Consider the following 14805-nt stretch of genomic DNA (forward strand, 5'->3'; position numbering starts at 1 on the left):
TCTGCCTTAAGAACAGAAACCTTAATCGCACTTTAGATCAGAACAACAAGGCCTAAACTTAAAGGCAAGAGTCTACTCAAAAAGTTTGTCTTAATATATGGTATGACTTACATTAACGACAACGGCATATAGCTTCAACCTTTTCCTATGAAATTCAAAAAATCTAAAGATTAAACATCATATACTACATAAGGCAATAATGCTTACAGAAATATTGAGGTTTTCCTCAGAAAAGCTTAGGTAAATTTTGCTTTCTTTATATCTATTGTTAGGACCAATCAAACTTGAGTGAAATCCACCAAACGATTATATAATCTCAAGAAAGGCAATTAGGGGACTTGTAAAATCTTAATAAATTCTTTTAAATCCGATGGCTTCTATCCCGATCTGAAAACAAAAAATTCAAACATAAGTACAATAAAAATGACATTAGTTAACTCATCATGCTTTCAATGACATTAAGAATAACTGTATAATAGGAATAATCTATAACCTATATGACAATATTATAATTTTAAGTCTAAAAGATCCAACAACAGACCATAATGTCACTTTCTTCTTCAAACTGGTTTATTTCACTTTCTTAACAGTCTTTACATAGACTACATCTTTATATGAATAAGAGATATTAGGTAGACTAAAATTAAGACATCTCAACTGCCACATATCAAAACATATTATGTTAACTAATATATCAAATAAACCAAGTAGCATATAGTTCCTTTTATCCCTAAATATTATAAATATTACAGTAAGTGCAAATACTCAAATTTTAAGGGGCACCACCCTCAAATGCACCTTTAGCATATAAATCTACAAAATTCATAGTCATAATTGATATTTCAAAGTAGCAAACGTACCTTTTTACATTAATTATGGTTCCCAAGGGAGGTTAGTAACATAACATCAAGACCTTTGGTGATGGGAACAACTCCTTTTCACTGAATTGCAGATGGCTTCTCAAAACTTAAAAAGGACAAATTTTAACAATAAGATACACTTTTGTTGTAATCATTCAAAATAATGACCTACCAGCTTGCATCAATGTATTATATTCCACATAAAAGTGAGCCCACAATGAGATTTACCAATGTATGAGCAAAATCGATTCAAAATACTGATTATGATCAACCTAAATGTGTATAATATAATTAATTTTCACACAAAAAGTAACAGAACTTAGTTAAAGAATGTTAGAAATCAATCATCAATCTTATATCATATATATATTTAACACATGAGCAAGTAATGGACATACCAACAACAGAAGCTTTCATTCCCGAAAGAAATCCTTTCAGTCCTTCTGAAATCATCAATATGATCATGCCTGCTGTCAACATAACAAAATTAATTTACACATGCCAATAGCCAGATTTCTCCCAAACATTTCATCAAACATATGGTGTAAGTCAATGAATTCAGTTTAACAATTATAAGAAATAAGAAATATAATTGAATCAATGTTGAGATGCATATGGTATCACAAATACAGTAGATGCATATCTACTTATTATAATATTTATATCAAAACTACAGCTTTGGATCAAAAAAGATCCCTTCCATATAAGTAATTTACAGATCCCTTTCAAAAAAGCTTTGTTCAAAAGATAATGCCATAGAACATAAGTTATACATGAACAGCCAGAGCAAACCTGTCAAAAGCCAGAGCATTCATGTTTTAATTTGATAATCCACTTGAAATCTTTTCCAAATCTTCATAAAACAGCTTCGTAAATTAAAATTAAAAACCCTAAGAAAAGAATATAACCAAATTCATCCGTCACAAAATCGATCTATCAATAAAAATTTAACGAAAAGAAAAAATCAAAAGCAATTATTATAAAGAAAGATAATAATAATAATAATAATAAACGTGTATATATAGCCCTTCATCAGCACCTTCTATTTGAATCTTCAATCTTCAAATGAATACTGAATTACCTAATCAGGGAAAAAAAATGATCAAACAATTGATATATAAGCTAAATCAGACAAATAAATTAGGGTTTATAGAGGTTTAAGAAAATAAGGTTTATGAGGAACGTGATATTCTTTGGGGATACATTAGGGTTTATGAGGAACCTGGCACATTATTATTTATGTATACGCTTTGTGCTTTTTTTTTTTTTTGTTTTTTAAAATTTAATTAATTAGTGTTAATGACATCATCAACATTGCTTAGATTTTTTTCTTTTTCTTTTTGATTTTCTTTTGTGAAGGGAAATAGCCTTTTTATGACATCATCATTTTAGCAATATAATAGAAACTATAGATAGATAGATAGATAGATAGATTAATCTCCTGCTATCCCAGTTTATGTATCGGTGAACCAAAAAACTTGTGTAGTCCCCATCCAGCCACATTTACCAGAAACAAACCTTTTGGACCGAGATGAACAGTTGGGATCCACTTTCGTTGACTGTGAACAAGGCCCCAAATGTGTTTGCGTTATTGTTTTAAGAGTCTGTTAATCATGGTTATTTTTTATTTTATTTTTTCAGTGAAACTTTTATGTGTACTAATTGGTTAATATGTTTATAAATGGATCATTGGTTAAAAAGTTTCAATCGGCCTCTATTTCGATTCTTGTTAATGGGTCTCCAACAAACGAGTTTATGTTGAAGAGGGGTGTTAGGCAAGGTGACCCGCTTTCACCTTTTTTGTTTATCTTGGCGGCCGAAGGTCTGAATGTGATTACTAAAGGTGCTGTGGGCAATAATTTGTTTAAAGGGGTGGAAATTGGTGAGGATAAAGTGCCTATTTCGCTCCTTCAATATGCGGATGATACAATATTTTTCGGTGAATGGAGTGAGAGTAACCTAAGAAACCTTATGAAGCTCTTGAAATGCTTTGAGTTGACTTTGGGCCTAAAAGTAAATTATAATAAAAGTAATCTCTATGGGGTGGGTGTTGAGAAAAGGATGGTGGAGAATATGGCCCATTTGTATAAGTGTAAGGCGGGTTCTTTTCCTTTTATATATCTTGGGCTCCCGGTTGGTGGTAAGATGAATAAGTTGGAGAATTGGAACCCGGTAATTGATAAATTCTCGAAACGTCTCTCGGATTGGAAGGCTAGAACGATGTCATTTGGTGGGCGCTTGACTCTTGTGAAATCGGTGTTAAATAGTCTCCCATTGTACTACTTCTCGCTCTTCCGTGCTCCGCCATGTGTGTTAAAAAAACTTGAGTGTGTAAGACGTTCTTTTTTTTGGGGCGGGTCGGGAAATAAACATAAAATTGCTTGGGTTAAATGGGATACGACCCTTCTTCCTTTCGAGAAAGGAGGGTTAAATATTGGCTCTTTAAAATGTAAAAATTGGGCTTTGATTGGAAAGTGGTGGTGGAGGTTTAAAACCGAACTAACTCCTTGTGGGTCAAAGTCATTTCGAGTATTTATGGTCATACGGGGGGTCTTTGTGTTGAAAACCTCAATACAAAGTAACCTTATAGTTCGGTTTGGTCCAATATTGTTAAAACGGGTGACAACATTGATTCACTTGGTGTGGTATTTAGAAGCTCCTTTGTCAAACAAATTGGGGATGGAGCTTCTACGTTTTTTTGGAATGATGTGTGGCTTGGATCTTGTTCATTGAAAAACAGGTTCGGGAGACTAGCACGCTTAGAGACTGATGTGAATGCTAGAGTGTGCGAAAGGGTGATTTGGGATGGAACGAATTGGGTGGGGAATTGGAATTGGGCTCGTGCTGTTAGAGGACGTGTAAAAGGGGAGCTGGACGAATTAATTGGGCTGCTATCAAGCGTGAAAATCAGCCCAAACTCATCAGATTGCTGGGCTTGGGCTCATGACGCGAAGGGATGTTTTACCACGAAGTCGTTGACTAAATTGCTGGAAGAAAAGAACATATATTCGAATGGTGTGTTGACGCATACTCTCCGTAACAGACTAGTCCCCATTAAGGTGGAATTATTTGTTTGGAGAGCGAGATTGGGAAGACTTCCAACATTATCGGAACTTGATAAAAGAGGGATTGATTTGAATTCGGTGCGTTGTCCGGTTTGTGATGGCGATATCGAAACTTTAGATCACTCTCTTCTTTTTTGTGGAATAGCTAAGGGGATTTGGGAAAAAATCTTTGATTGGTTAAAAATGGGAAATGTAAATGGCAATAATGTTCGTGAACTTCTTAATGGTGAGTCGGGTCGGAACTATTCTGACTCGGGTAACTTCATTTGGCAAGGGATAATATGGACGTGTGTGTATTTAATTTGGAAGAACCGTAACGACAAAGTATTTAAACGCAAAAGTTGGAATATCCCGGTGGCGGTTAGTGAAATTCAAGTTAAAAGCTTTGAATGGATCGCGAAGAGATGTAAAGAGAAGAAGATCGAATGGCATAATTGGCTCCATAATCCGTCATTATATTTTACTTAGTTGTTTTGTTTTTATTTTTATGAAGTTTGAATTTTAGCTAGCGTAGAGTTGCTATCTTAGCACCTTCTTTTCCTAGTGTGTTTCGCCCGTTTGGGTTTGCGATGTAGTCATAGACTTGTGATTGTACCATTTGAGATATGATGAAATTTTATTGCCTTTCAAAAAAAAAAAAGTTTCATTATTTGATACGGTGTAATATTTATATTTTATATTTATTTATCATTTGTTTATTTGTTACTCTTTGTTTATTGGTTGTCTATTACATTTAACACTTTGACGCTCACGGTTTAGTGTTTCAGACTATCAGATATATGGCAAAAATTCATTGTCTAGGCCCACTTTAAAGTACTGTATTAAAACTGTTATAGGCCCAGTTCACAGTTATTTTTGTATCATGAAATGCGATTTCACACTTTGACGAGACATCATTTAGTGGACTAGCTTTTGTAAATTGTTTATGCTTTATGGATACAACATCCCCCTATAAAAACATTAGTATTAAATTTAACTTAAATTTACTGAGATCTGTATAAGTTGAATGTCTTGCATAAACTCTCCTGTAAAATATCAAAGATACTTACAAGTTGGTTCTAGTTTTTTCATTGCAAATTATTTTTAAGTTTTTCGTTCTCAAAAAGTATCGTATTGAGATAATTTCTGTTTCATTTTGGCTATAAAAAATACGCAAATGCTTATATCATGCTCATTCTTTTAATAGTTTGGGCCTTTGATATACTAGCAGGTGTCGTGCACGTGTAACGTAGACCGAGATTGGCGCAAGTGGCAAGGTTGAAAGTTTTTCAAAAGAAAAAACATGCGTTTCCACTCTCACTTTCTTCATATTTACGGTCAGGGCCTTCACCTTAAAATCGAGATATTAACCAATAATACCTCAACACACAAACACATGAAGCTACTCAATAAACAATAACTAAAGCTATCAAATAATCATACGAGATACAATTTGATATCATTAAACATTGTATATTGCTTAGTTGGGTGCACTTTGTGTTTTTTCTTTTCTTTTTAGCTGTTAATCATCAATTAACGTAGCTAAACCTGGATTGACCTAACGACATCGAAGTACTCCATCGATTTTGAAAATTCAGTATACTTTTAAGCACACGATACACACTAACAAGTAACAATTACTCTATCTATGTTTAGTATGAATAGGCTTACCTCGTTGTATTATTAAAGAGCTTGGACGATAATGAAGATGAGTATTTTTATCGTCAGATTCGGACCTGTATAAAGTTTGGTTTTGGATTATTCAGAATTCACGTTTCGTGTTAGATTTAACCTTCTTTATTTTACATTTTTGTTTGATTTCGTGGTAGTTTAGTTGGAGCCTATGTAATTATTATAGACGTGGTTGTGTAAGAGGTGTCTTTGAACATAGGTAAGATAGACAACTGTCTGGGGCCCAAAATTTTAGAAAGTTCCAAAATTTTGAATATGTAAATAAATTTCTCAATATATTTAATTAAATCAAATAAAAAATTGTCATCAAAGTTAAAATACTCTGTTTTAATAGTAAAATACAATGTAAGTAAATAAATAGATAAATTGGAATTATTTTTTTATGCGGAGTAAAAAAATTTAACGTATATGTGGGTGCATTTTTATTTTCGTCTAGTGCCTTTAAATTGTTGAGACTGCCCCGATTGTGTAGTTATGTGTGTGTCGTAGCTTGCGATTTTTATAGTGAATTTGTGTTCTTCTAGCTTCTTAATAGTTATAATGTTAAGAACCCTTTTTATAGATAGAAGGACATCGGAGCATTGCCCTATCATCCTTCGCAATAAGAACGTTGATTTTGGATCAAAACCCTTGAAGATATATGATGTTTTGCTAGAAAATAAAGATATAGAGTGGATAATCGTGGAGGCATGGAATAAACAGATTAAGGGCTCAAGACACGACTGTACTTTTGGAAACAAAATGAAGGACGTCAAAGAAGGTTTAAGAACGTGGAGCAAGGTACAATATGGCACATTGGACAAATACATTGAAAATGCCAAATCGAGAGCATGCAAACTGGAGGAAAAGGCCGAGCTAAATCAACTCTCATATCTAGAGCGTGATGAATGGATAACATCAGGCGGTTTGTGACTAGAAAAAGAATAAAGAAAAAGCACAAATGTTAAAGCAGAAAGCTCGAGTAAATTGGGCGGCGAAAGAAAATGAGAACACCGAACTCTTCCATTGAATCAAAAGGAGAAACAACCAATCAAATACTCAAGGGTTATACATTGATGGTGTATGTCAAGAAAACCCGATAAAGGTCAAAGATAATTTTTTTGGCTATTATAAAAAGATATTCGAACAACATCAACCTTCTGAACCAAATTTTAGTGGGCTTCCCGATCTTAATTTCAATTCTATATCCCCTACAGAGGCTACTACCCTTGAGGCCCCCATTATGTAATGTGAAATGTGGCGGGCTTTGAAGAATTGTGAAGACGCAAAGGCTCCGGGCTCGGACGGTTTCAACATGAAATTTTACAAGAAGTTTTGATGGCTTATAAAAGACAACCTCAAGAAAGCGATAGATTGGTCTGGACGAACAATACCATTTCAAATGGTTGCAACGCTTCTTTTGTGACCTTAATCCCAAAAAACAAAGAACCCATGGGACTTGGCAACTACCGACCCATTAGCCTAAATTATCGACTACGAGAAAAACCGAGTCCGTAGGATTATCTCCAAAATTATCGGCTACGAGCAAAGTGTCTTCACTAACGAACGACATATTCTTGATGTTATTCTAGTAGCTAACCAAACTTTGGAAGATCAAAAAAACCATATAAGAAAGTCTTTAGTTTTCAAGGTCGACTTCGCGACTTTTGATAGCCTAAACTGCGACTTTTGATAGCCTAAACTGGCATTCCCTCTTTTCTATTATGGAGTGAATGGGTTTTGGATCTAGATGGATAGCTTGGATGAAATAATGCCTCAAATCTGCTTTGGTATCGGTACTAGTGAATGGATCACCAATTAAGGAATTTTTTTCTCGAGAAAGGTGTTCGACAAGGAGACTCTCTATGAAACGACTTGCAAAGCGGCCTTAAGAGATGCACGACCAAGTGTCCGTCACAACCCGAGAGAAAATTTCCCCTCACAAGCTAAAACAGTGACTAATCGGGCATCGCCAAGTTTCAACTAAAAACCAGGGTGAGAGATATTAATTAGTCACAACTTTAAGCTTATAATGGACTCAAACTTTCTATCTATAGCCAATGCGGGACGAGTTATTACATACGCCCCCCACTTAAACTCCTGACGTCATCATTAGGTTGAAACGTTGTCCCAAGATCACTCATGTCCACGGTTGATGTTGGATTTGTAAAGACCCGTCCTAATCCATCTGGACGAATACATTATATTTGGTTACATTGCGAGGTACTTGACCTCTCTATGATACATTTTACAAACACTGCATTCGTTTTTAAAAGACAAACTTTCATTTCATCGAAAATTGACAGGCATGCATACCATTTCATAATATATCTAAACTATAAATGACTTGATAATATTCTTGATGAACTCAATGACTCGAATGTAACGTCTTTTGAAATATGTCATGAATGACTCCAAATAATATCTCTAAGATGAGCAAATGCACAGCGGAAGATTTCTTTCGTACCTGAGAATAAACATGCTTTCAAGTGTCAACCAAAAGGTTGGTGAGTTCATAGGTTTATCATAATCAATCATTTCAATATTTTAATAGATCACAAGCTTTTCATTTCCATTTCTCATAAATATACGTCCCATACATAGAGACAAAAATCATTCATATGGATTGAACACCTGGTAATCGACATTAACAAGATGCATATAGAATATCCCCATCATTCCGGGACTCCCTTCGGACATGATAAAATCGAAGTACTAAAGCAGTTCAAATTCTCTGACTGGGGCTTGTTAGTGCCCATAGATCTATCTTTAGGATTCGCGTCAATTAGGGTGTCTGTTCCCTAATTTTTAGATTACCAGACTAAAAGGGGCATATTCGGTTTCGATCATTCAACCATATAATGTAGTTTCGATTACTTGTGTCTATTTCGTAAAACATTTATAAAAGCAGCGCATGTATTCTCAGTCCCAAAAATATATTTTGCAAAAGCATTTAAAAAGGGAGCAACTGAAACTCACAATACTGTATTTTGTAGTAAAAGTACATACGACGACATTGAACAAGTGTAGAGTTGGCCTCGGATTCACGAACCTATATCATTCATTTATATATTAAAACATATACTTGTACTCGAACAAATATGTATATTATTAGTGATTTAACTTTTATATTAATACTTATTTTCATTTTTATATGATAATATTAAATTTTGTTATGTTATATGTAATATATATATATATATATATATATATATATATATATATATATATATATATATATATATATATATATATATATATATATATATATATATATATATATATATATATATATATATGTGTGTGTGTGTGTGTGTGTGTGTATTATTTGTTTGTTAAAACAGTACTTTTAATAATACTAAGATAATATTTGAAATGATAAAAATAATGGTAATGATAATACTCATATTAATACTAGAAAAAAATAATATTTAATAATTCTATTAATGGTAATAATAATGATAGTTTTGTTATTAAGTCTTATAATAATGATAATAACAGTAGTTTCTAATAAAATGAAAAATTTAATAGTAATGATAATACTTATAATAATAGTAGTGATGGTATACGTTATTAATCTTGTAATAATAATAATTTTGATAATGACACTAATACTAACCTAAATGATAATACTATTAATAACACTTATAATAATATTAGTATTAAAAATAATAATAATCTTAATATTAATACTAAGGATGATAACAATAATTATAATTATAATAATAATATTCATTGTAATGATAATAATATGTAATTACATTATTATAGTAATGCTAATAATTAACTTAATCATATAATAACAATAATAGTAATTACATTATTCATTGTGATGTATGATTTCTTTTTCTTTAGTCGCGACTGGTAACAAATCGACAGAAACAAAAATTTAACACAGTAGTGATAGCTATGTGAAACAAGATCGTACCTCTAATGGACCAGTCCTAATCCATCTGGACGAATACATTACATTTGGTTACATCGCGAGGTACTTGACCTCTATATGATACATTTTACAAATATTGCATTCGTTTTTGAAAGACAAACTTTCATTAAATCGAAAGTTGACGACATGCATACCATTTCATAATATATCCAACTATAATTGACTTAATAATAATCTTGATGAACTCAACGACTCGAATACAACATCTTTTGAAATATGTCATGAATGACTCCAAGTAATATCTTTAATATGAATAAATGCACAGCAGAAGATTTCTTTCATACCTGAGAATAAACATGCTTTCAAGTGTCAACCAAAAGGTTGGTGAGTTCATTAGTTTATCATAAACATTCATTTCCATCATTTTAATAGACCACAAGATTTCATTTTTCCATAAACATATAATATCCCCCGCATACTCGCAAGTATGCCATAATATTGGCAATCGCAATCACCATTTAAATCGAAGTACTAAAGCATTACAAATTCCAGAATGGGGTTTGTTAGGCCCATAGATCTATCTTTAGGATTCGCGTCAATTAGGGGTCATTTCCCTAATTCTTAGGTTACTAGACTTGAAGGGGCGATATTCGGTATATTAATCCAACTATACAATGTAGTTTCAAGTACTTGTGTCTATTTCGTAAAACATTTATAAAAGCAGCGCATGTATTCTGATAATGCTAAAAACGAACATATATTTCATAGCATTATTCCTCAAGAAAGACAAGCTTTTAGTTGCAATTGTTCTATTTACAAGTGATATTCGTTTAAATAATAAAAGGTGAAGACAAAAGACAGATTCGACGAATTGAAGACGCAAACGACCAAAAAGCTCAAAAGTACAAAAGACAATCAAAAAGGTTCCAATTATTGATAAGAAACGTCTCGAAATCACAAGAGTACAAGATTCAAAACGCAAAGTACAAAATTTAAAATTGTACGCAAGGACGTTCGAAAATCCGGAACCGGGACCAGAGTCAACTCTTAACGCTCGACGCAACGGACTAAAAATTACAAGTTAACTATGCATATAAATATAATATAATATATAATTAATTATATTAATTATATATATATTATATATATATATTATAAAACCGTCGGCAGAGAAACTCCAAGGGTGTGAGCTGTAAATACATTCTCCGCGACTCGCGGAGTTTGAAGAGGATTTTGCCGCGAGTCGCGGAGCCCCAAAAATCAACTCTGGCTATAAAGCAAACCGAATTCTGATCATTTTTCATATTCTATTTTCTCTCTTCTCTCATATATACGATATATATATATATATATATATATATAATTTATATTTTAATTTTAATTTTAATTATAATTCTAATAATAAGGGTATGTTAGCGAATGTTGTAAGGGTGTAAGTCGAAATTCTGTCCGTGTAACGCTACGCTATTTTTAATCATTGTAAGTTATGTTCAACCTTTTTATATTAATGTCTCGTAGCTAAGTTATTATTATGCTTATTTAAAACGAAGTAATCATGATGTTGGGCTAATTACTAAAATTGAGTAATTGGGCTTTGTACCATAATTGGGGTTTGGACAAAAGAACGACACTTGTGGAAGTTAGACTATGGGCTATTAATGGGCTTTATATTTGTTTAACTAAATGATAGTTTGTTAATGTTAATATAAAGATTTACAATTGGGCGTCCCTATAAATTACCATATACACTCGATCGGACACGATGGGCGGGGTATTTATATGTACGAATAATCGTTCATTTAACCGGACACGGGAATGGATTAATAGCCACTAGAATAATTAAAACAGGGGTGAAATTACATTCAAGGGTAATTGGTGTAATTGTTAACAAAGTAGTAAAACCTTGGTTTACACGCAGTCGATAACCTGGTGTATTCATTAAACAAAGTATTAAAACCTTGTTACAATTCGAATCCCCAATTAGTTGGAATATTTAACTTCGGGTATAAGAATAATTTGATGAGGACACTCGCACTTTATATTTATGACTGATGGACTGTTATGGACAAAAACCAGACGGACATATTAAATAATCCAGGACAAAGGACAATTAACCCATGGGCATAAAACTAAAATCAACACGTCAAACATCATGATTACGGAAGTTTAAATAAGCATAATTCTTTTATTTCATATTTAATTTCCTTTATTTTATATTTAATTGCACTTCTAATTATCGCACTTTTATTTATTGTTATTTAATCGCACTTTTAATTATCGTACTTTTTAATTATCGCAATTTTATTTTATCGCACTTTTATTATTCGCAATTTCATTATCGTTATTTACTTTACGCTTTAATTTAAGTCTTGTATTTATTTTATATTTTACATTAGGTTTTAACTGCGACTAAAGTCTTAAAATCGACAAACCGGTCATTAAACGGTAAAAACCCCCCTTTATAATAATAATATTACTTATATATATATTTGTATTTTTAATAAAAGTAAACTAATATAGCGTTGAGCTTTGTTTAAAGATTTCCCTGTGGAACGAACCGGACTTACTAAAAATTACACTACTGTACGATTAGGTACACTGCCTATAAGTGTTGTAGCAAGGTTTAAGTATATCCATTCTATAAATAAATAAATATCTTGTGTAAAATTGTATCGTATTTAATAGTTTTTCCTAGTAAAATATAAACTATTTTATATACACCTCGCATAACATCAAGTAATTTTTGGCGCCGCTGCCGGGGAACACTCTTAAACGCCGGAAGCGCAACGCTAATATAAAAAAAAAAAGATTTTTAGCTTACTTCTATTAAAAATTCGCTTTTGTAAAAATACGTTTTAATTATTCAAAAATATAAAAAGAAAAACAAAAATATAAGTATTTTTTTAAGATTTTGTTAAATATTTAAGTTTTATAAGTTTCTTTATCTTTATTTTAATTTATAAAAATATAAGTTTTATTAAAACATCTTTTATTTATATATAAAAATAGAAAACAGAAAATAAATAAAAAAAAAATAAATAAAAAAAAAACGCGTTGAAATTATAAGCTGTCATCTGAATTTCTGAACCCCGCGAGTCGCGGGGTTTTCTTTATTAAATACCGCAAGTCGCGGAGCTTCTCTGACACGCGAACAGAAACCCTAATCCTGCATTAATTACGGGTTTTAATTAATTATTATTATTATTTAAACCTAATTATTATTATTATTATTAGTTTTATTTTTATTTAATTTATGTATTTAGTATTAATTAGTTTTATTAAATTGTAAAATTAATAGTTTTATTAAATAAATAATATAAAAATAATATTTTTATAAAAATTGTAATTTTTACAACTTTTTGTATATTTTTATATTTTGTACCTTTTTAATCGTTGTAGCGTAATATTTGTATTTTTTCGCTCATATTTAATTTTAAACTTAGTTTTTGCTATAGTTATTTTTACTCCTAGATTTTTAGGCTTTGCCGTAGAATTCCTTAAGTGCTTTTTCTTTAGACTAAGATTTAGGTGCTTTAGAATTTTGCGACGCCTTTTTAAGTTTTAGTTTCTTTTTAAGTTATTTCCATTTGGGATTTAGTTTTTCCTTGTAAGCTTTAATATTTTTAGACCTTTTACTATGTATCAATTATCATTCCAATTAGTAATCTCAATTTGCGATTATAATTTTAAGTTAGTTGTAGTAATAAGATTAGGTTAGTAAAGTATTTTTAAGTTTTTTTTATTTTTCCGTCACCTTTTATTTTTCAACCATTTTTTTCTTTTTCGACCTTTTGCGACGAACTCTTTTTCTCTCTTATTTCTCGCCATTCTAGTTTTTAGGACTTAGAATTTTTTCTACTTCTTATCTAAATTTCTTAAAATTACGAAAATTTATTTTAAGTGGTTAAATTAATAGACATCAAAATTTTCTGGTTCGTAGTAATAGTTGGATTTGTACGTGGACCGGGTTATTGGAGCCAAACAGTCCTCAATTATATTGAGACCAAACGAATCCTGCCCCTCTGCTGCATCTTTTGGCTATTCGAAACGTGGGCAAAATCAGAAAAGTCTATTGATTGGATAACTTATTATAATTTTTCTTTCCTTTTAAAAACTAATAGGATATTCAGTGAATGCACCGAGCAAGACGTTCATCACCTTTTGTACGTTCACCATCTGTAACTAGATCAAGACATCGTTTAACAAATATAACCGCCGTTGATTTTTCTTTAGAATCGTCATCCAGTCGACCAAGTACTTCAGTTCAAATTTCCGATAATCCATTTTTTGAACCCAACCTCACAATTGAGAATCCGGAGAATATTCAGGAACGGTTCGTAGATCCTGAACCACTAAACTTTCCTCCGGAACCACCAATCATTCAAACAGAGATTGTTGAGGAACGAACCATTAAATCAGAATCATCTAGTGATACCGATTCAACAAATTCAATTATGGAGAATCTGGAACCTCTAAGTATGGAAGACCGAATGAGAGCTAAACGCACTGGCCAAGGTCACGCAATTACTCATCCAGACATTAATGCGCCAGATTATGAAATCAAAGGACAAATTCTACACATGGTGACTAATCAATGCCAATTTAGTGGTGCGCCGAAGGAAGATCCAAATGAACATCTACGTACCTTTAATAGGATCTGCACACTATTTAAAATACGAGAAGTGGAGGATGAACAGATATATCTCATGTTATTTCCCTGGACTTTAAAGGGAGAAGCCAAAGATTGGTTGGAATCGTTACCTGAAGGGGCGATCGATACATGGGACATTTTAATTGACAAATTTCTTAAACAATTCTTTCCTGCATCTAAAGCCGTAAGACTTCAAGCAGAAATTGTTACGTTCACACAGAAACCAAATGAAACTCTATATGAGGCGTGGACAAGATATGGAAAGTTATTAAGAGGATGTCCGCAACATGGTTTAGACACCTGTCAAATAGTACAAATATTCTACCAAGGATGCGACATCACTACAAGAAAAGACATAGATATAGCAGCTGGTGGTTCTATTATGAAGAAAACCGAAACTGATGCTTACAAAATTATTGATAATACTGCTTCCCACTCACATGAGTGGCACCAAGAAAAAGATATCATTAGATCATCTAAAGTAGCTAGAGCCGATTCTAGCCATGACTTAGATTCCATTTCCGCAAAGATAGATGCTGTGGAGAGACGAATGGAAAAGATGACTAAGGATATTCACTCAATACGAATTAGTTGTGAGCAGTGTGGAGGACCACATTTGACAAAAGATTGTCTCAGTATTGAATTAACAATGGAACAAAGAGAGAATATTTCATACATAAACCAAAGGCCTGG

The sequence above is a fragment of the Rutidosis leptorrhynchoides genome, chromosome 8 (genome assembly GCF_046630445.1).
Source record: "Rutidosis leptorrhynchoides isolate AG116_Rl617_1_P2 chromosome 8, CSIRO_AGI_Rlap_v1, whole genome shotgun sequence".
NCBI lineage: Eukaryota > Viridiplantae > Streptophyta > Magnoliopsida > Asterales > Asteraceae > Rutidosis > Rutidosis leptorrhynchoides.